General features: G+C 42.0%; 1 protein-coding gene across 8 annotated transcripts in view; it reads left to right on the top strand.

The window, feature by feature from the left end:
• The window catches only part of fbxl17 (F-box and leucine-rich repeat protein 17), an 878768-nt gene that overhangs the window by 558030 nt on the left and 298077 nt on the right, over window positions 1-22661 (top strand). The window lies entirely within an intron of this gene.

Here is a 22661-nt window from a genome sequence, read left to right as displayed (position 1 = left end):
CTATTCAATGAGTAAATGTGTCTGACCAGTTTTGTTCTTCAAAAACAAAATCTGTTTCATTTCATACTGTAGACCTCCAGTTCATCATACCTTTATAGTTGATGCAAAGTGGTTAATATTTCACATTGCAAACTGCATAGTATAATTTTGTTGCAAAGTTGCCTGCATTAAATATGTGCAAATGGTCTGAAAGTACATTTTGAATATATTTACTAGCCACTTAACTTGAAACATCACCAAAGATACACCACTGACGAGCTGCAAAGAGGCAAATAATTCTGAAAATCAGTTTGCATTTGCTCAAGGATTTTTTTAATGTAAAAATTAAGGCAAAATCCAAGTTTTTCTGAAGATGCAATTTAAGTACAAGTGTTTACTGCTGAATACCTTTCTAAGTTTCGGTATAATGTTGCAATTATGTTGTATAATTTGGTGATATAGCAGATGATGAGCAATAATTCATAGCTAACTAAATAACATTTTTTCATGACCCTGACAGGTCCGTTTCTCCCCTGTTTGCTCTGACTACTCTAGAATTCTCTGTTCAATGGATTTCAATATTTCGCATGTGCAAAGGGCCTTTTATTGTGTTAGATTATAAAGTGATATTGATGGTCAAGGGAGAAATTGTCCTGGCCACCGGGCCCCTCCCCTTCCAAAGATCATCATATCTCTATGGAATTTCTTCAATAATTTGACTTCCTCAAACATTCAAGCAACTGATCATGTATGCATTGTGTAATTCAGAATACTGATTATGTATTATACCATACCAATTGATTTTTTTCTCTCAAATTTCCTCCTCTCATGGATACACATTTGCCACCATAACAGCTTTAAAGTAATTATAAAGTGTGTTGAGACATACCGAGGATGTGATAAGGTGCGATACAGACGCAAGTTCTTGTTCTTTCTCTTGAATTAATTGACTCCTTGCTGGCTGCACCATCCTTCTGGAACCTTGCTAAGTGACTGTTATTGGTATAGAAACTTTTAGAGTGACTATCATCATGGTACTTAGCTGCATATTTCACAGCTAAGACTGATACTGTCTACGCCCAACATCCACACATGTGCACTTTCAGCAGGGGTTGTTGGGTAATGGCCTCTTTATCCCTATTCTAACTTAGATGCATAAAGGTCAATTGTTATACCCGTACCCTTGCTTTAGCTGAGATAAGTTAACAGCTCAGAGCAGAGATTCACTTCAATCTCCCTGGTCTGTACGACTCCACTAGTTGCTTGGTAAACTTGCTGTGCGATTATGGAGCCATGGCATTTTATTTCTTGGCTTCAAGCTTAGTATGGCACATGAGGTATTCTAATAGTAATTGAAAACATCCACTTGTAATTTTGAAAATAAAAACAGAAAGTGCTGGAAATACTCAGCAGGTCAGGCAGCATCCGTGGAGAGAAAAGCAGAGTTAACATTTCAGGTCAGTGACCTTTCATCAGAACTGGCAAGGGTTAGAAAAGAATTAGGTTTTAAGCAAGTGAAGTGGGGGGGGGGGGGAGGGCTGCTGTTAGTGGGGAAGAGAACAAAAGGGAAGGTGTATGATAGGGCAGAGGGCAAGTGAGATTAAATAACAAAGGACCAAGGCAAAGAGAGTGTTAATGCTTGTGGTGCAATGCATTAGTACAGAGAGAGCGTTAATGGTAGAGTAATGAGCAGCTCTGTCCAAAAGCACAAACATGCAAAGCAGGCACATGGTTAAAAAATAAAATAAAATAATGTTACGACTGTGGTGAGAGGAGTGCACTGTCTTTTCTAGTTCCACTTCTCCACAGGTCACTCAGTTACCGATCATACACTCTTTTTTTTAATCCCAGAATAAAATACACCAACCAGGTTTCTTTAATAAACAACAACATTATCAGTTTATTATAAAACAAGACTTATCCAGTAACGAAGCAAAGCATTAACTTAGTGATTAAAATATAAACATTCCCTTTTAAAATTTCCCCAAATTACACACTCACACTAGAAAAAAAAAGAAATTCACTCTGCAGAGGTCTGTTACAAAAGAAGACCAAAAAACCCTGATTTGGCCAAATACTTGTTAATCCTTGATGTAAAAAGAAAGAAGATATGGAAGGAAGTCAGTTGTCCCTTTTTTGGTCTGGGATCCAAGTATACGGAGATGGATCACTGGGTTCGTTTCCAAAGCAGTCCGTTCTGGAGATGTCGAGAATTCTTCTAGTAGGCTTGCTGGAAGAAATGTGGCATTAAGGTTTTCCCACCAGTGCACACTTGAATCATAGGATTTTTTTCAGCTCCTCAGGAGCTGTATGACACCAGAGATTTTTATTTCCACATTGGATCTTGGCGGGATTTCTTCAAAATGGTAGAGAAGGAGGTGGGCTGGGTGGTTTCCTTTCTCCTTGGCAGGAAAACAGCAACTGTCTTCAAACAGTTCACAACACAACTAAACTGAAAAACAATGTCAAATCCCAAACAGAGAGTTGACCTCCTGACCTCCATAAACCTTGGCATGTGGCTTTTCTATAATCAATTTTCCCCAAGTCACCAAGGGTTCTGCTGTTTTCTGAGCCAAAATCACAGGTGGCTTTCAAACAACACCTTGTCCTGTTGGTGAACTTGGTTACAAAAAACACATCCTTGCAATCTTTTCAGTTTTAACACAAGTTCTCAAAAAAAAATTTAAAAATGGAAACACATTTATCATAATAAAATAAAATAAAAATATAAAAGAAAAAGGCCAGTCAAGCTATGAAATTATTGAACTCAATTTGTAATTTGTTATCACTTGTAATTTTAGTTGTTTAGAACAGATTAGCCACCCAAGAAGTATATGTTTGTTAGATGGAGTCGTGGAACTGAGAATACAATTAAAATAAAAATTAAATTCTGTTATAAATCACAGTGTCACTTCCAACTCACCATGGATGCAAATTCCACGCATGACCAACATCTTAACTACAGTATACTAGTCACATTAGTCATACCAATGCTAAACAGAGAGGCTCAGCACAATTAGTTGTGAGTTAATGTTATAATGTACTGTTATTACCATACACCATACCTTGTCTTTTTGAAAACATTTGACAATATCTTCGTGACATATTTAAATAAGATATGATAGTGATGCAAATTTTCTTATGTTTGGGGTTTATTAATGCATTAATATGGTACTCAAATTACAGACTGGTTGACCAGATTGGTGTTAGAGGTATTTAGTAAAGAAGAACGATTCCGACATATAAATACAGCAACTGTTCCTTGTATCTCTGTTTCTGACTGCCCTTTTATATTCAAAATCCACTCTTGCATTGCATTTTACAACCAAATGATAGTAAAATCAATGTGATTTGCAGGCAGATCTTTTCATGTTTTTGAAACTGTTGTCTTTCTATTAGACTTATTTATGTACTGCCTCCCTCTACTCCCTTTGGGAGAGTGATGGTGAATGGGCAAAGGTTGTTTCAAATGATATGTAATTTTGATTTTACCTTATCTTGTCACATTAGATTCTCTTTACTTAATGGAACAGCTATGGATGGTAATTATTGCAGTTTTATACACCATCTGTGCTGAGACTTTAAATCACATAACCAGATTTGGTAAAAGAAAGAAGAAAAATACTTTGGATACAGGAAATCTGAAATAAAAGCAAAATGCTGGAAACATTCAGCAGGTCAGCATCTGTGGAGAGAAAAACATAGTGTAAACATTGATACTGTCAGGAAAACCCTATATGCCAAATGGGAAATATCAATTTCATTGGTTGAAAAATTACCTTCGACTCTTAATGGAAAAATCCTACAAGTTAACTTTTTAAAAAACCAGCAGCCAAGATGGCCACTGCAACTTACATTTGACATACCAGGTGATTGAACTGGGGACAAAGGGCTGAATTTTATGAGCGTGCCGTAAATCGTGTCGGCACGCTCTGATCTTGGCAGTCTTCCTGCGCGGATGCACTGTCGCTGAGCCCCGTGATATTTTGCGTGGGGGCTCATTTAAATGGAGGAGGTGGAGTGGCCACCCCCAATGATGTCGAGGGGGTGGCCACTCCGGCAACAGCATCTGGCGCCACTGCCATTTTTTAAAGGGTTTCAAGCCCTACGATGAAATTTGAATTTTCAAGTCATATTATGGTGAATCTTGTTAAAAATTAAATGAAACCTGGAGGCCCTTTTCCAACCTCCCCCAGCCTCCCCCCCAACCCAATGTTTGCTTTTGGGCCTTTATCACCAAAAGTATCTTTATTCCCAACCCAAACCCCACCCCCCCCCCCCTCCCCCAACCTCGTAACATTTGCCCTTCAACCACTTCCCACCATACCCACAGCCAATACAAACCGTTTTCCCTGCTCACCCCTCTCACCCTGATAATTTCACTCCTCCCCCCTCCCCACCAGTATGTCACCTCTGAACTCCGGCCGACGGCCGGAATATCGGCATGGGACGGCCGTTGCTATGAGATAAATTATTATTCTTTAATTTTACTATCATTTGCATATGAAAATGAGGGCCCTGCTGCCGAGTACTCGGGTGGGGGGGGGGGGGCCGCACCAATGCCTTGCTGCTGCTGGTGAAATGCGGCGAGACCTTCCAGGCGTTGGGGGTCATGGTGGGTCTCTCCCAGAAGAATTTTCCCCTGCCATGACCCCCGATGCCAGCGGGCTAGTAAAATTCAGCCCAAAACATCTAATATGAAGCCCAACCAGAACAATGCTTTGGCTAACTGAGTAGATTAGCCAGCTCACCCTTCTTAGCGGGATATTCCAAACCATCTCGAGGCATTCATAAATGGAGACATCCCTCCAGGGAGTAAACACTGCCAACCCCACCTAAGAGAAGTTTTGGGTTTTAGACTTTGGATCTCATTAAAAACAAAGGGGAATGAGAGAACCATGTTCAGTTCTGAAGAAACAAGTTTTGTTACGCAGACAAGGAGTAACTGAGTGTACAGCAGCACAGAAGGCTGCTGCTCCCCTGTCTCTCTCTCTCTCCTCTCCCCAGAAAACATCAAGTGAAAACTGTCTGTGACTGGGGGTTCCTCCAAGCCGACAGACTGCTACAGCCAGCAACCAGGGGAGGAGAGCCAACTACAGATTCTGCCTTCAGGAAAAACCTTGAGCATAACAAGGCAGCTAAAATACACTTTAACCAACCAAGAACTTCAAGATTACAGCTTCAGCCGAGGACTACTGGATCATCTACTTTACAGACTGTATTTAAGTTCCATTTATTCTGGACTTTAATCCAACCACCAAATCTATTTTCCCTCCTGTAATCTACTTGTGTGTGGTGAGATACTCATGTGAATGCATAGCGTATTTTTAATATTTTTAAACCGGGTTAGAGTAATAGAATAAACTTGCCTCTTGTTTATACTCAAGAAAACCTGTCTGGTTCTTTCGTAATCACAGTAAAGGAAAAACGTAAAACATGCACAGAGGTGGTAAGCACAAGCACTGTTTAAAAGGAATAAATCCTGTTGCGGTCAAATAAGAGGAAAGGGTAAGAGGGGAGCCTGAGACCCCCTCCTCACCTGACTGTAACAATGCAAAGGCAAAATACCACAGATGCTGCAAAACTGAAATAAAAAAAGAAAATGTTTGAAATATTCAGCAGGTCTGACAGCATCTGTGGAAAGAAAAACAGTTAACAAACATTTCAGGTCAATGACCTTCTGTCAGAACTGGCAAATGTTATAGATGAACAGATGATTAAATGACAGAAATGATGACGCTGCAAGGAAAAAGGTGATAATGAGAGAAATAAAGAAGCAAAAGATCAGTCTAGAAGATGTGTGAATGGTTACAACAGAATAACAGGGGTAGGAAAGCCTGAAGAAAGCGAAGAAGGTTCTCGTGGTCCCAGAATGTGATGGGAAGAATGCAGCTAGACCTCAGAGAGCGGATCACCCTGCTGGACACGTACCGATACAGGATCCACATCCCAAACATCAGTCCACATGTCCTCTATTCTAGTGCTCCCATCCTACGTTTAACAGAAGTAAAACCAGAAAATGCTGGAAATGCTCAGCAGGTCAGGCAGCATCTGTGGAGAGAGAAACAGAGTTAACGTTTCAGGTCAGTGACCTTTCGTTAGAACTGCATTACTAGTATTTGCTGGTCTGAGAGAAAATAGGAAGCAGAGGATAAGGTCTGAAGTTGTTAAAGCCAACGTTCAGAGCAGAAGGCCTAGTTGAAAAATGAGGTGGTGTTTCTCGAGCTTGACAGAAACCTTGTGTGATCCTGGTGGGAATATAAGACCTGGTACATTAGGTGTAACTTGAAAATATACACCAGTATATTGGAGGAATTGAGCCTGATTACCACAGTCCAAAGACAGAGGGATGAATATATTTAACCAATAGACACATACAATTATTTAAGGTCCTGATGGAAAAAAAAGAACCCCTGCCATATTGTTACTGGTTTGCAGCAGAACACCACTTAATTTAACAACTTCAAGAGCTTAGTTCATTTTAATTACCCGTTCTCAGCAGAATGGAACATTTTTTTAAAGAAGCAGTCAACTACAGTGAAATCTAAAATCTTCAGTTAAATTGCGTTATCATTTTTTCTATGTATTGTACTATCCAGCCTCTTTACTCTGCTAAACTATCCAAGCAGTTTCCTAAATATCAAGGCATATTATTATTGCGTACACTTAGAAATATGCAATAATCTTTTCTTTTGTTGAAATAAACTCTAGCAATTACATTTCTTTGCCATCTTTGGTTTGGTAGTTTAGCTTGATTGGAAATTTGTTGCTTGTGATATAAATTAGCCTTTGGAATCTCATACAGTGTGATCAAAGTGTGGGCTCTCCTCCATGTTATATGCTGTGGGGATGAAACCTGAGTGAAGTTTACTGGAATGACATGAAACATTCTTTGTCAATTATTTGGTTGGGATTGTTGCCATTGGTTTTGCAGAACAAGGACCCATGGGATACATTCTACTGAATATTGAATGACTCGGAGTCAAATACTGCTGCAGTCTGTCTTTATATCAAACTAAAGACATTGTAATTCTAATTATTTTTCTGCAAACCATTTATTTTAACAATAAAAGAAATCAACAAACTGAATTGAACTTTTCTGCCAAAAAATCACCATGCAATTAATGTCGAAGATTCTTTGCTCAATCCCATACTTTCAGATATTAGCATCTTCCAGAAAATACAAATGAACAATTTTCTGAAAATGGTTTAAAACGGACATTGTGTCAGTGACTTAGAGACATGGGGCTAAATTTTATGGGCCCCCCGGGGTGGGGGGGCCATAGAACTGCAAGGGGAGTCGAGGCGGGTTAGCCGAAGACTGCCTTCCCACCCAGAAGCCACTTGAGGCCCTTAGGTGTCATATTACCGGCCGCTTAAGGGCCGTTTAGTTTAGTTTAGTTTAGAGATACAGCACTGAAACAGGCCCTTCGGCCTACCAAGTCTTGCCGACCATCAACCACCCATTTATACTTTCTTTTTTTTTTCTTTTGGGCCTCCTTATCTCGAGAGACAATGGATACGCGCCTGGAGGCGGTCAGTGGTTTGTGAAGCAGCGCCTGGAGTGGCTATTTATACTAATCCTACACTAATCCCATATTCCTACCACATCCCCACCTGTCCCTATATTTCCCTACCACCTACCTATACTAGGGGCAATTTATAATGGCCAATTTACCTACCAACCTGCAAGTCTTTTGGCTTGTGGGAGGAAGCTGGAGCGCCCGGAGAAAACCCACGCAGACACAGGGAGAACTTGCAAACTCCACACAGGCAGTACCCAGAATTGAACCCGGGTCGCTGGAGCTGTGAGGCTGCGGTGCTAACCACTGCGCCACTGTGCCGACACTGTCGCGTCTGGGATTTAACCTGCAGTGGCGGGGGTGGGCCTCCACCGCGCAGGGACGTCGCCCAGTAAAACAAGGTGACCTTCCTGTGGGCTTGGGGAGTTGGGGCCCCCCTCCAGGGGCAATCTGTGCCCCATAGAGGGCCCCCACTGGGAAATGCACCGCAAGCATTAACAACCCTCCCCCTGCACGAAATGCCCACCCTCCCCACCCCTTGCTGGGACCTGCCAATCTGGCCCTGGCAACCCTGCCTCACTTACCTTAAGTCCAGGTTCCAGACTGGGCCTGGGTCCAATGCCTGTTGCAGTACTTGCAGTGGCCACCAATCCTGGTGGCACTGCCGATACTACTGAGCTGCCGGCCCTGTGATTGGCCTGCAGCTCTTGGCAGTGAGTTCCCCATCTTTCAAGGATTGGGGATAATGGCGTTGGGCACTTATGTGTCTGAATGCTGGTAGATCGTGCTGGTGGGGGAGGGGCTCTGAAAGGCCGAGGCAGGGTTCCCCTTACATTTTTGGCCTGGTGCCGGGAGCTCCACCAGCACAACAAAATCTAGCCCATGGTGGGGCAGCATTAGTGGTCTCCTACAGTACGATGATACATTTTCAATGTGTGCCCAGACTGATAGAATAAAAGGCTTTTTGTTTCTTGGCTGCAGGAATTATAGATTCATGCAAGCACAGAAGGAGGTCATTTGGTCTATCGTGCCTATGCTAGCTCTTTAAAAGAGCTATCCAATTATTGTAACTCCCCTGTTCTTTCCCCATAGCCCTGCAAATTTTTCCTTTTCAAATATATATTCAATTCCCTTCTTAATGTTAATATTGAATCATCTTCCAGGTTTTTGACCTAGCAACAGCGAAGGAATAGCGATATGGTTCCAAGTCAGGATGGTGTGTGACTTGGAGGGAAACTTGCAGTTGGTGGTGTTCCCATGCGTCTGCTGCCATTGTCCTTCTAGGTGGTAGAGGTTGTGAGTTCGTAAGGTGCTGTTGAAGGAGGTTTGGCGGGTTGCAAGTTGGTAGATACTCTTGTCAACCAGGAGGAGCAAGAGTGCTTTTTCCCCAAGCTCTGCCTCCAACTGATACCCGTCCCACCCCACCTTCTGTCATACAAAGATGCTCAGGATCAGGGATAGACCCCCAGCCCCCCCCCCCCACCCCCCCTTCCCCCATCACCCTGCTCCCAAGATCGGACACCCCTCGGAGATCGGACTTCCTACCTGCCCTGAAGTCCTCCTTGCTCACCGAGAAGTGAAGCCTGTCAATGGGTGGGAACCAATCAAGGATAAAAGTCGCACGCAGTGGAGTTAGAACTACTTCAAGGAATGTGTGGAAAAACAGACTTCTGGGTTTCCCCCCGAAACACACTTTTGCGCCCACTACCGCTTCCTCCCCCCCCCCACCCCCCCCCAACCTACGCAATGAGTCCCTGTCAATATTGAGGCCTCAATTTCTTTTTCCTCTGGGGCAATACTAAACTTGCCTTTTGTGATGCAAATTTCAGCAGACCACATTTACTGTGCAGTCTAAGATGAACAGTTCAGGTCTGAAATTAGCAGGTGCTGGGAACTGAAAATCAGGTTGGGAGATTGATTACTCTGCAAGCCATCTAACTTGCATATCATCCTTAGCAATGTTGCAAAGTGGGAGCTGCTTCATGATGCAGATGTTGTATAAATACATCCCAAGACCTTTTATTCACTCCAATGTCATTTGAACATGGATTTGCTGAAAAGGTCATTTTTGTACATACATTGATAAGTTTATGAATAGTAATATTAATACAGTTCCCATCATTTATATGATCCAATTTTATCACAGACAGCCGTCCATGTAGGGCTAACCATTTGCCAATATTATAGCAATTAAAAGTGCTGCTTATTACATTAAGGTCAATAAATTTGTACACATCAATCCCTTGTTTTACAGGTTTATGCATATAAAATACTATTAGAATGCATACCCTTCAACTACTGCATTTGCGAAATCAGCCCTTTGTCTTTGTAATTGAATCCCACCTGAGAGCGAAACAAATTCCAACAAGGCTCCCCTTCCTCAAAAGTATCAAAATAGCGCCATGAAATGGGAGAGAGGAAGAGAGAAATGCATAATCCAAATGGCCCGTGAATTCATGATCTGGCACTTAATTGTTTGATTTCAGCCTTGAAAAGAATTCCTTGGCTGTTGCTGTGGAGAATATGTTAGCTAACTTCAGTCTGTTACAGCAATGATGCGGTGCTACAGGGAAACAAAATGAGAAGGTTTAGACCTGAGTTTGGTGTACAATTAAATCTATTTCAGTTTAGTCACCTCTTGCTTATAGCAGGCAAATCACATTAACACCAACGTGCCTACAAAAGTGGTGAGGACTGAAGTTGGTCTTTTCTATTCCTATGTTTTAATTCATTAAAGCAGTGCTTTGAAAGAAAGGGAAAACCTGCATTTATATAGCGCCTTTCATAACCACCAGACATTGCAAAGTGCTTTACAGCCAATGAAGTCTTCCATTGCGAAGTGCCAGGTGTGGCTCCATAGCTCATTTAATATGACTGTGCAGAATAAGAAGATCTCATATTTGATTCTCATCCTGTGCGGAGTCAGCAGATTTAAGCCAGATTTAACTAGAGATTCTGCAATTGGTCTGGGTGGCCCTTGCTTAGGAAGGAACAAATCAGGCAAGGCTTATGATCATTACTCTGTAAGAAAAATAATATGTACATTGTTGTTGGGTGAGGCTGTACTTGGCTGTGTTGTGTCTATGGCGAAATAAATTGCTGACACTCCATCTGGGTTCTTGCATGAAGAACAACTACTTGGGTGAAGTACTGGTGCTAGTAGAGACATATTCCTTACACAAATCAAGGTCTCACTATTTGTAAGCAATGTGTGTATTTAGCAGCAGATGTCTGTTATAGAGTGTTAATTTTCTTTTTCCCTGACCCTTGAAATGCCACTGAGCTCTTCGCTATGGAAGATGAACCCAGAATTCTTCCTTCTTAATCAGTCCTGCCACATAGACAGGAGCTCTGTGTAATAAGGAAGGATGGTTCAGTATGAACAAAAAGACAAAACTGGAAGATGACACAGTGACCTATTGCATTGGAGCCTTAACCCACTGCGGCATTGACTTGGGCAGCAGGCTAACAAATTTTCAAATCTCCTCTGGCCATGGGAGAGGTACCAAAGGACTGGAGGACAGTGAATGTGGTACCATTATTCAAGAAGGGTAGCGGGGATAAACCAGGTAATTACAGGCCAGTTAGTCTAACATCAGTGGTAGGAAAACTATTGGAAAAAATTCTGAGGGACAGGATTAATCTCCACTTGGAGAGGCAGGGTTTAATCAAGGATAGTCAGCATGGCTTTGTCAGGGGGAGATCGTGTCCAACAAACTTGATTGAATTTTTCGAGGAGTGACTAGATGTGTAGATGAGGATATAACAGTTGATGTCGACATGGACTTCAGTAAGGCTTTTGAAAATTGGTAGTGTCGTAAATAGTGATGAGGAAAGCCTTAGATTGCAGGACGATATAGATGGGCTGGTAAGATGGGCAGAGCAGTGGCAAATGGAATTTAATCCTGAGAAGTGTGAGGTGGTGCATTTTGGGAAGACTAACAAGGCAAGGGAATATTCGATGGATGGTAGGATCCTAGGAAGTACAGAGGGTCAGAGGGATCTTGGTGTACTTGTCCATAGATCACTGAAGGCAGCAGCACAGGTAGATAAGGTGGTTAGGAAGGCATACGGGATACTTACCTTTATTAGCTGAGGCATAGAATATAAGAGCAGGGAGTTTATGATGGAGCTGTATAAAACACTAGTTAGGCCACAACTCGAGTTCTGTGTACAGTTCTGGTTGCCACACTATAGGAAGGATGTGATTGCACTGGAGAGGGTGCAGAGGAGATTCACCAGGATGTTGCCCTGGGCTGGAGCATTTCAGCTATGAAGAGAGACTGGATAGGCTAGGGTTGTTTTCCTTAGAGGAGAGAAGGCTGAGGGAGGACCTGATTGAAGTATACAAAATTATTTGGGGCATAGATAGGATAGGTAGGAAGAAACCTTTTCCCTTAACAGAGGGGTCAGTAACCAGGGGGCATAGATTTAAGGCAAGGGGCAGAAGGTTTAGAGGGGATTTGAGGAAAAATTGTTTCACCCAGAGGGTGGTTGGAATCTGGAACACACTGCCAGAAGGGGTGATAGAGGCAGGAACCCTCACAACATTTAAGAAGTATTTAGATGAGCACTTGAAACGCCATAGCACACCAGGCTACAGGCCGTGCTGGAAAATGGGATTAGAATAGATAGGTACTTGATGGCCAGCACAGATATGATGGGCTGACGGGCCTGTTTCTGTGCTCTATGACTCTAAATGCAATCCTCATCATGTAGCGTTTTCTCCGCTAAATGTACCTCCATGGAGAGATGTTGCTCATAGGTCAAGCATTTGCTCACTGAGAGGGAAAATTAAAGGGAGAAGCATTCTGAGACAACCTTTTGCAAAGCATTGTTCGGTTCCCTTGCACTGACTCCATCCCTCTCACTGGCAACTTTGAGGCTGAACCTCGGTTTTGTATTTGACTCTGCAATGAGCTTCCAACCACATATCCGCTCCATAACCAAGATTGCCTACTTCAGCCACTGTAGCAAGGCCTGACTCCGCCCCACCTCAGCTCTTCTGCTGCTGAAACTCTCATCTATGCCTTTCTTACCTGTGAACTCGACTTCCAACACACTTCTGGCCGGCCTCCCATCTTCCACCTTCCATAAACTGGAGTTCATCCAAAACTCCGATAGAAAAACAAAACACTACAGATGCTGGAAATCTGAAATAAAAACAGAAAATGCTGGAAATGCTCAGCCGAACTGGCAGCTTCTGTGGAGAGAAAAATAGGGTTAACATTTCAGGTCTGTGACCCCCTTTTACTTGCTCAAAATCTATTGCATTTCTAAATTTTCACAGTTCTGATGAAGGCTCACAGACCTGAAACATGAACTCTGTTTTTCTTTCCATAGATGCTGTCAGACCTGCAGAGTATTTCCAGCTTTTTCTATTTTTATTTCATCCAAAACTCTGCTTCCCGTCAACAAGTCCCATTCACCTATCACCCCTGTGCTCACTGACCTACATTGGCTCCCAATCCGGCAGTGCCTCAGTTTTAAAATTTTCCTCCTTTGTTTTCAAATCCCTCCAAGGCCTCACCCCTCCCTAACTATGTTATTTCCTCCTGCCCCACAACCCTCAGAGAACTCTGTGCTCATCAAATAATGACCTCTTCTGCCTCCCTGATTTTAATTGCTCCACCATTGGTGGCTGTGTCTTCATTGCCGCGGCCCGAAGCTCTGGAATTCCCTCCCTAAACCCCTCTGCCTTTCTATCTCTCTATTCTTTATAATGCTCTTTAAAACCTACCCCTTTGACCAAGTTTTAGGTCATCTGCCCTAATATCTCCTTATGTGGCTCAGTGCCAAATTTCTTTGATAATGTTACTTGTGAAGTGCCTTTGGATATTTTGCTACATTCAAGACGCTGTATAAATTCATGTTGGTAGATGTGGTGGAGTTCAGCACCTTATTTGCTTGACTGGAGTTGGCACATGTCATTGAAACCCAAGTAAATACACCAGAAATCCTGGTGAAAAGGGAGTAATTTGCAAAATGAATAAAACTTAGATGCAAAGATAATTGTTAAGTGCTTATCAGGCGCAGGATACATGACATGAGCAGTAGTTTAGAGGATCAAGCCACAAGGTATCAAATCTAATTAGCTCTCGAGTGCCCCAGGCATAAGGGCACCGGACCTGACTTGCTTGTTACCACATGTTAAGGTACTATAAGCATTTAACCATCCATAATTTTAAAAAATAAAATAGACATCCATATGAACAGATTAAACACTTGCTGTCGGCTGTTGGCGTGTCCTGATTTCTTTTTTCCCTCTTTGCTATTAAGATGTGGTGTACTGAGATAAGGCGGAAGCTGCTGGAATGTTATTTGGTGGGAGCAGGTGTCCTGGAGCATTGGTGACTGTTGTGACATTTACTTGCTAAAGCATGGGAACAAAGTAATTGTCATTGTCTTCCCCTTTTGCACATAGAACAACAGTGAATGCATTACAAAAGGAATTCATTAGATGTGAAACACTTTGGGATGTCCTTGAAGAAATGATGAGCTGCTTATAAATGCAAGTTCTGTCTCCTGTACCCCTTGATTTAAAAATGTGGCTGTTTAACAAAAGAAGGCTCTAGTGAATGATTGTCGTTTTGTAGGGGCACCTGTGCAATAGTACAAGAGGCTTGAATTCTGAATGGACATTGTCAGGTAGAGACAAAAATATACATGTGAAATGTAAATAGAAATAATGGACTTTAGGGGTAACTTGTCAATGATTTGAAGATAATCTAAGAGAATGAGGAACTGGACTTTCACTCATTTAGTTTATAATCCAATGATTGAATTGAAGGTGCACGGCATTGTCCATTGTTCAAATAAAAGACTGTATTCTGTTTTTTAAGTGAAAATGAAAATTAAATATTAAAAGCCTGATAAAACCCTTTAAAACCTATATTCGAGCTAACACTTGTTATAATATTAATAATGTTTTTTTCTTGTAACATGCTATTTTTGCAGATGCTGGCTTTCCTTCTGGGTGTCTTCTCTGAATTCTGTAGTGTTTCTTCATTTTCTTGGTGTATCTTAGTAGGTTTGCTGCTCCCTTTACTTGTTGCTTAGTGGAGAGGGAAGCATTCCATTAAAAGGTCCCATGGCACTTTTGGAGAAGAGTAAGTTCTCCTGGTTCCTGACTAACATTTATCCCTCAACCAACATCACTTAAAAAACAGATTATCCGCTCAACTATTTGATTGCTTTTTGTGGGACTTGGCTGTTGTGTTTCGTTATGTTACAACAGTGACTAAACCTCAAAGTATATTTCAGGAACTATGGGAAGCATTTACAGTTTATGAAATAAATGGTTTTCAACAAATGTATATGTTGTATGAAGGGTGTATTATACAAATATAATGAATTGGTGACCAAAGGGAAGGCAAGGATTTGAATTCTTTACACAGTGATCGTATCAGATTCTGAATAAAAGAGCTCATGACAATTAGTCAGCACTTTGGTTGAATACCAGTAGTGATGATATGAAGATTTGGCAAATTTTGTAAATTGACTCGCTGAGCTGTTAATCATTTTTTCGGCCTTTTAATCTTTTCCAGGGAATATAAATCCTTCATTTTCAAGGTCTGCTTGGGACATGATTCACTTCAGAGCTGTTATGTGCAACAACCTTCTCTCTGGGTTATGCTCTACTGGAACTTTTAATGCTCTGGATTACCCATGCTTTGAAATGAAACCAAATTGAACTGAATGTATTTTCTCTGTAAACTTTCTGAGGCAGAGTTCAGTTCAGACTTAAACATTCAAGGAAAAACCTCAAGGTGGTTTCAGAAAAAGCAGATAGAAATGAAATCTGAAACTAACCAAGTTCAGGGACTGATGTTTACATAACTAGTTTACAATTGAAATTATTTAAATTGAACATCTGAATTGATATGCGCAAGATTTTTTTTAATAGTAAGAAATATTTGCTAATACTAAATTGGATGATTTCTTGAACAAATTTGTTCGGCGATTATTTAGATATTTTTAAATGAAGCAAATATCAAAGTAATTATTGTCTGAATGTGGATAAGATACAGGACACTTAGAATGCAGGAGATTATGGTTGCAATAATTGATCAACCTTTTTCCATGATTATTAGATGACATTTAGATTCTTTAATTTGCCAAGCATTTTTTGGATATAATTTTCTTCTAACAATCTGTGCCCCCATCCCCTATAGTGCTCTCGCAAATGTCCATTTGAGAAGATAGGCAGGAAATGTGTACTGCATTCCACAGCCTCAAGCCTGTGCATAAACAACTTTCTCCTTCTCCCTGTCCGAAATCTCTTGCATTTAATCTTCATTGTCCTCTTGTCCCAGACCATCTCAATCACTAGTAGCAATCTGCTTCTGTCTACTCCGTTCCATCACTTTATAAAAATAATACAAAAGGCAAAATACTGAAGATGTTGGAAATCTGAAATATAAACAGAAAATGCTGATATGCTCAGCAGATCAGGCAGCATCCCTGGAAAATATTAACGTTTCAGATTGTTGACGTTTCATCATAATAGGTTTTAAGCAAGTTTAGAGGCAGGGAAAGGGGAGGAAAGAACAAAAGGGAAGGTCTGTGATAGAATGGAATGCAGGAGAGATTAAATGACAAAAGAGATGATTGTGCAAGGCAAAAAGAGATGGTAATGGGCAAGTAACGAAACACAAGGTGGGTCAAGAGGGAAATGACAACAGCAGAATCATTACCAGCACCTACTGTATGGAAAAATGGGAGCAGTGGTTATGATCTGAAATTGTTCAACTCACTGTTCAGTCCAGAAGGCTGTGACGTCTCTAATCGAAAGATGAGGTGCCGTTCCTCAAACTTAATTGAGCTAATTGTAACAGTATCAGAGGCCATGGTCCGAGTAGGGCAGCAACTACAAGTGACCAGAAGCTCAGGATCTCGCTTGTGGATTGAGCGCAGATGTACAGCAAAGCAATTAGCAAATCTGCCTTTGATCTCCCCAATATAGTGGAGACCGCATCATGAACAGTGAATACCATATACTAAATTGAAAGGAGTTCAGATGAAACACCGTTTCACCTGGAAGGATTCTTTGAGGCCCTGGATGGTAGGGAGGGAGGTGGTGAAAGGACAGGTGTTGCTTCTCCTGCAATTCCATGGATAGATGATGTGGGACAAAGGGAGGGTGTTGGAAGGGTGGACCAGGATGTCGCGGAGGGAACAGTCCCTTCTGAATGCTCAAAGGGTAGGGGAAGATGTTTTGCGGTGGCATTAGGCTGGATGTGGCAGAAATGGTGTAGGATGATCCATTGAATGTGGAGACGGGTGGGGTGGAAGCTGAGGACAAGAGGAATCCTATCATGATTCTGGGAGAGATGGGAAGGAGCGAGAGGAGAAGTGCAGGAAATGGGATATGCACGGTCGACCGCACGGGAGGGGAATCCTTGGTTGAGGAGAAAGGAAGACATATTGGAAGGTGACATTGGCAGAGTAGATGCAATGGAGATAGAGAAACTGGGAGAATGGAATAAAGTCTTTACAAGAGGTCGGATGGGAGGAAGTGTAATCCAGGTAACTGGGAGTCAGTGGGCTTATAGTGAATGTTGGCCGACAGCCTGTTCACAGAAATGGAGATAGGAAAGTTGTGGAAGGGAATGGAAGAGTCAGAGATGGACCAGTGAAGGTGCAGGAAGGGTAGAAATTTGAAGCAAAATTGATTCAGACTTTTGGGGCGAGAGCAGGAAACAGCACCGATACAGTCATCAATGTACTGAAAAAAAAGAGGTGATAAGAGGGCACCTGGATAGGACTGGAACAAAGAATACTCCACATATCCCACATTGTGTGATCTCATTACTCATATTCACACAGCATAGGTATGTGTACTTTAACCTTTTTGTGGAATTGTTGATAAAATGATAAGGTGAAAAGTAGAGTGTGAGTGTTTTTATCATTATAGGTGCTTTACTTCATTGGTCACTTGTTCATTCTTTGGCCTCCTTGTCATGAGAGACAATGGGTAAGCGCCTGGAGGTGGTTAGTGGTTTGTGAAGCAGCATCTGGAGTGGCTATAAAGGCCAATTCTAGAGTGACAGACTCTTCCACAGGTGCTGCAGACAAAATTGGTTGTCGGGGCTGTTACACAGTTGGCTCTCTGCTTGCGCTTCTGTCCTTTTTCCTGCCAACTGCTAAGTCTCTTCGACTCGCCACTCTTTAGCCCCACCTTTATGGCTGTCCGCAAGCTCTGGTGATCCCTGGCAACTGACTCCCATGACTTGTGAACAGCGTCACAGGACTTCATGTCGCGTTTGCAGACGTCTTTAAAGCAGAAACATGGACGGCCGGTGGGTCTGATACCAGTGACGAGCTCGCTGTACAATGTGTCCTTGGGGATCCTGCCATCTTCCATGCAGCTCACATGACCAAGCCATCTCTAGCGCCGCTGGCTCAGTAGGGTGTATATGCTGGGGATGTTGGCCGCCTCGAGGACTTCTGCGTTGGAGATACGGTCTTGCCACCTGATGCCAAGGGTTCTCCGGAGGCAGCGAAGATGGAATGAGTTGAGACGTCGCTCTTGGCTGACATACGTTGTCCAGGCCTCGCTGCCGTAGGACAAGGTACTGAGGACACAGGCTTGATACACTCGGACTTTTGTGTTCCGTGTCAGTGCGCCATTTTCCCACACTCTCTTGGCCAGTCTGGAGATAGCAGCGGACGCCTTTCCCATGCGCTTCTTGATTTCTGCATCGAGATACAGGTTACTGGTGATAGTTGAGCCTAGGTAGGTGAACTCTTGAACCACTTCCAGAACGTGGTCGCCGATATTGATGGATGGAGCATTTCTGACGTCCTGTCCCATGATGTTCGTTTTCTTGAGGCTGATGGTTAGGCCACATTCATTGCAGGCAGCCGCAATCCTGTCGATGAGTCTCTGCAGACGCTCTTCTGTGTGGGATGTTAATGCAGCATCATCAGCAAAGTGGAGTTCCCTGATGAGGACCTTCCATACTTTGGTCTTCGCTCTTAGACAGGCAAGGTTGAACAACCTGCCATCTGATCTTGTGTGGAGGAAAATTCCTTCTTCTGAAGACTTGAACGCATGTGAGAGCAGCAGTGAGAAGAAGATCCCAAACAGTGTAAGTGCGAGAACACAGCCCTGTTTCACACCACTCAGGTTACTACTTATTGGTTATCTGCTAAAATGATGTACAGTATGGATGAAAACACTGGAATTCATTACCATGGAAACAACAGCATTGTATGAAGAGGAGAGCTGATGTCATGATCAGTTTGATCAGTTGGAATAACTGCTTCAGATCAGCAGAAGAAAGCCCAACCAATAATAGCAGGTCTACCAGGGCATGTCATAGCAAAGGGTAAGAAGTATCCAACCACATTCAGGATGAAGCTTGCTCTGCGTAATTTGGCTGTCACGTTTCCTATGTTTCAGCAATGATGACACTTCAAAAATACTTCATTGGCTGTCAAGTGCCTTGGACATACTGAGGTTGTGAAAGACATTATATAATTGCAAGTCTTTCCTATGAGAACCGGTCTGGTTGACTCATTGTTCAAGTCAACATTCTCAACAAGCACTCTGATGGGATCAAAGCACAACTCACAACAGGTGCACAAAAGCCTAGAAGCTACAAAAGATGTGTTGTGTCTGATAATCCATACCAGAATTCCAAACGTTGGTGAAAGAGAAAAACTGAAAAGCTTTGCTCTGAAGGCTGCCTTTTTAAGTAAATGCACACTTGGGAATGATAGCGTAGTGGTAATGTTACTGGACGAGTAATCCAGAGAATGAGTTCAAATCCCACCATGGCGGCTGGAGGAATTTAAATTCAATTAACTAATAAATCTGGAATTAAAAAGCTAGTCTCAGTAATGGTGACCATAAAACTTGCGGATTGTCATAAAAACACATTTGGTTCACTACTGTCCTTTAGAGAAGGAAATCTGCCATCCTTACCTGATCTGGCGTACATGTGACTCCAGGCTCAGAGCAATGTGTTGACTCTTACTTGCCCTTTGAAATGGCCACTAAGTTATATCAAACTGCTCTAGAAAAGTCGCAATGTGGGCAACCTACAGCACAGACTGCAACGACTCAAGAAGGTGACTCACCACCACCTTCTCAAAGACAATTAGGGGTAGACTGCAAATGCTGGCACTGCCAGTGAAGCTCACATCCCATGAATTAATATGGAAAAAAACTGTGAAGCATATTTAACTGTACTCTGCTAAAATGAGTGCATGTGAGTAAACTAGTGTTGCTGTAGTTAGCAATTTCTATTGGACAACACTGCTTTATAATTTTAATTACTACTTCATCATCTCCATTCTAATGAAAATAGGCCCATTTCTTCAAACCTTGCCCTTCAGAAAGATTTTATAGACTTCAAAGCAATTAGCTGTAAGAAATAATCGTTGTCTCAGGTCTCTTTGACTCAGCTGTCTGTCTGGTACTTAAAAACAGTTTAGTATTCTATTTTGTCATGAACACAACTTTGCCAGTGGTAAATATGACCACTGCAGCAAACATAAATGCTTTCGCAACCTCTCAGTCAGTGAAAGTTTTACTAGCAGTTTACACTTCAACCAGTAATCTTGCCTCAAACTAAAAGAGATCGCAATTCTTGGAAGCTACACTAAAATGATTAACCATTATTGCCAACCTAGTGAGAATTCCAGCATTATGCTTTAATCCCAAACTCAGAGGAAGGCTCCTAATGTATGTGCATAACATTTGTATACCCTAGCCACTCTTCTTTAGATTAAAATTACCCATTTAAAATCAATTAGTATTGAATTATGGCCAATGTTACTGTCAAGTCACAACCCCTTAGAACTGATTTGAGATTATCCAAACTCATTTGGGGCTCTGAAGAACCATAAGGGACTTGAGATATTTTCATTCACTGATGGAACTCCCTTTTTTAAGTTACTCATCACTTGATGAGTACAATTTTTTTTCCTTTAGCTCCTAAATTAAATTTAATTGAACAAAAACTGTTAATCAGAAATATAACAAGAAGAAATTCCTCCTAAAAAGAAACTAAATACACTTTTAATATGAAAGAGGTAGAGAAGAGCTGCAGGAGGCTACAAAGAAGCAGAATTAACAGGCAAGTTAACACAAAATTGAAGAAATGCAGCCAGAATAAAAAACACAATGATGTTACTTGACATCTGGTTAATTGTTTTGCTCCATAAATTTGCATGTTAACTGAACGCAGGTTATTTTGATCAATGGAGTTTTCTGGCGCCAATTTCATCCCATTTATGCCCATTTGGTCACCTGTCCCAATCTCTCATATAAAAACAAAAAATGCTGGAAATACTCAGTAAGTCTGGCAGCATCTGTGGAGAGAGAAGCAGAATTAACGTTTCAGGTCAGTGACCCTTCATCAGAACTGGCAAGTATGAGAAATGTAAAAGATTTTCAGCAAGTAAAGCGGGGGTTGGGGCAAGAGATAACACAAGAGGTGTTGATAGCACAAGGTCACAGAGAATAACTGACCAGATGGTCATGGAACAAAGGCAAACAGTATATTAATGGTGTGCTGAAGACAAAGCGTTAGTACAGAGAGGGTGTGAATAGATTGTAAAGCACTCCAAGCACAAACATTAAAAAAATTTCAAAAAACAGAAACTGTGGGTAGGCACAGTAGAAACAAACTAAACACACTAAAAAAACCTAAAATAAAATAACCAAATAAAAAATAACTAAACATAAAAGGGGGGGCCATCATACTCTGAAATTATTGAATTCAATGTTCAGTCCGGCAGGCTGTAACGTGTCTGATCGATAAATGAGATGCTGTTCCTCGAGCTTGCGTTGATGTTCGCTGGAACACTGCAGCAATCCCAGGACAGAGATGTGAGCATGAGAGCTCAGGGGGGTGGAGGTGGTGGGTGGGGGGGGGATGGCGGTTGAAATGGCCAGCGACCGGAAGCTCGGGGTCATGCTTATGGACTGAGTGGAGGTGTGTCGCAAAAAGGTCACCCAATCTGCGTTTGGTCTCCCCAGTGTAGAGGACACCACGTTGTGAGCAGCAAATATAGTAGACTAAATTGAAAGAAGTACAAGTAAATCGCTGCTTCACCTGAAAGGAGTGTTTGGGGCCTTGGATAGTGAGGAGAGAGCAGGTAAATGGGCAGGTATTACACCTACAGCTTCCAACCTCATAGTCCCGCAACCCCGGACAGCCTCCTTCCCAAAATCCACAAACAGGACTGTCCCGGCAGACCCATTGTTCCTGTCCCACTGAACTTATTTCTTCCTATCTTGACTCTATCTTTTCTCCCCTGGTCCAGTCTCTTCCCACCTACATCCGCAGTATTTCTGCTGTGCCTACCCACTGTTTCTGTTTTTAATGTTGGTGCTTGGAGTGCTTTGTGCTTTACAGTCTATTCACACCCTCTCTGTACTAACGCTTTGTCTTTCAGCACAGCATTAACATACCGTATGCCTTTGTTCCATGACCTTCTGGTCAGTTATTCTGTGACCTTGTCCTAGCAACACCTCTTTTGTTATCGCTCGCCCCACCCCCCGCTTTACTTGCTTAAAATCTTTTACATTTCTAATATTTGTCAGTTCTGAAGAAGGGTCAATGACCTGAAACATTATATCTGCTTCTCTCTCCACAGATGCTGCCAGACCTGCTGAGTATTTTCAGCATTTCCTGTTTTTATTTCAGATTTCCAGCATATGCAGTATTTTGATTTTATATTATTGTCCCCATCTCTCCTTAGGTGTCCAATATTGTTTTATAATGCTCGTTGAAGCACCTTGAGGTGTTTTACTATGTTAAAGCTGCTATATAAATGCAAGTTGTTGCAATGTAAGTATAGTGCACTCGGGAGCTGGGTCCTATAATTAACTGTTAGCCTCTGATATCCCTTCTGAATCATCAGCAATAATGGATGTTCTCCAGTGGTATCTTGTCATGTACAGACTGTCATATTTCATCTGACAAGAAGTCAGTATTGGGTTTCAAATGTTCAGGCATGTTAGAAAAGTAACCTTGGTCTTCTAGAGTGATGTTTGCTGGCAAAACAATAATTATCCCAGATAAATGCTTGCAGCACCGCTCACCCGCCAACCTCTGGCAAGTTGCTCGCCAGCTTTGTAGATCTAAGAAAACAAGGCAGTTTGTTATCCAGCATTAACGTCAGATGTCTGTACACCTGTCT

Source organism: Heterodontus francisci, chromosome 4 (assembly GCF_036365525.1).
Source record: "Heterodontus francisci isolate sHetFra1 chromosome 4, sHetFra1.hap1, whole genome shotgun sequence".
NCBI lineage: Eukaryota > Metazoa > Chordata > Chondrichthyes > Heterodontiformes > Heterodontidae > Heterodontus > Heterodontus francisci.
Note: the sequence above shows the minus strand (reverse complement) of the source record. Positions and strands in the feature narration are given on the sequence as shown.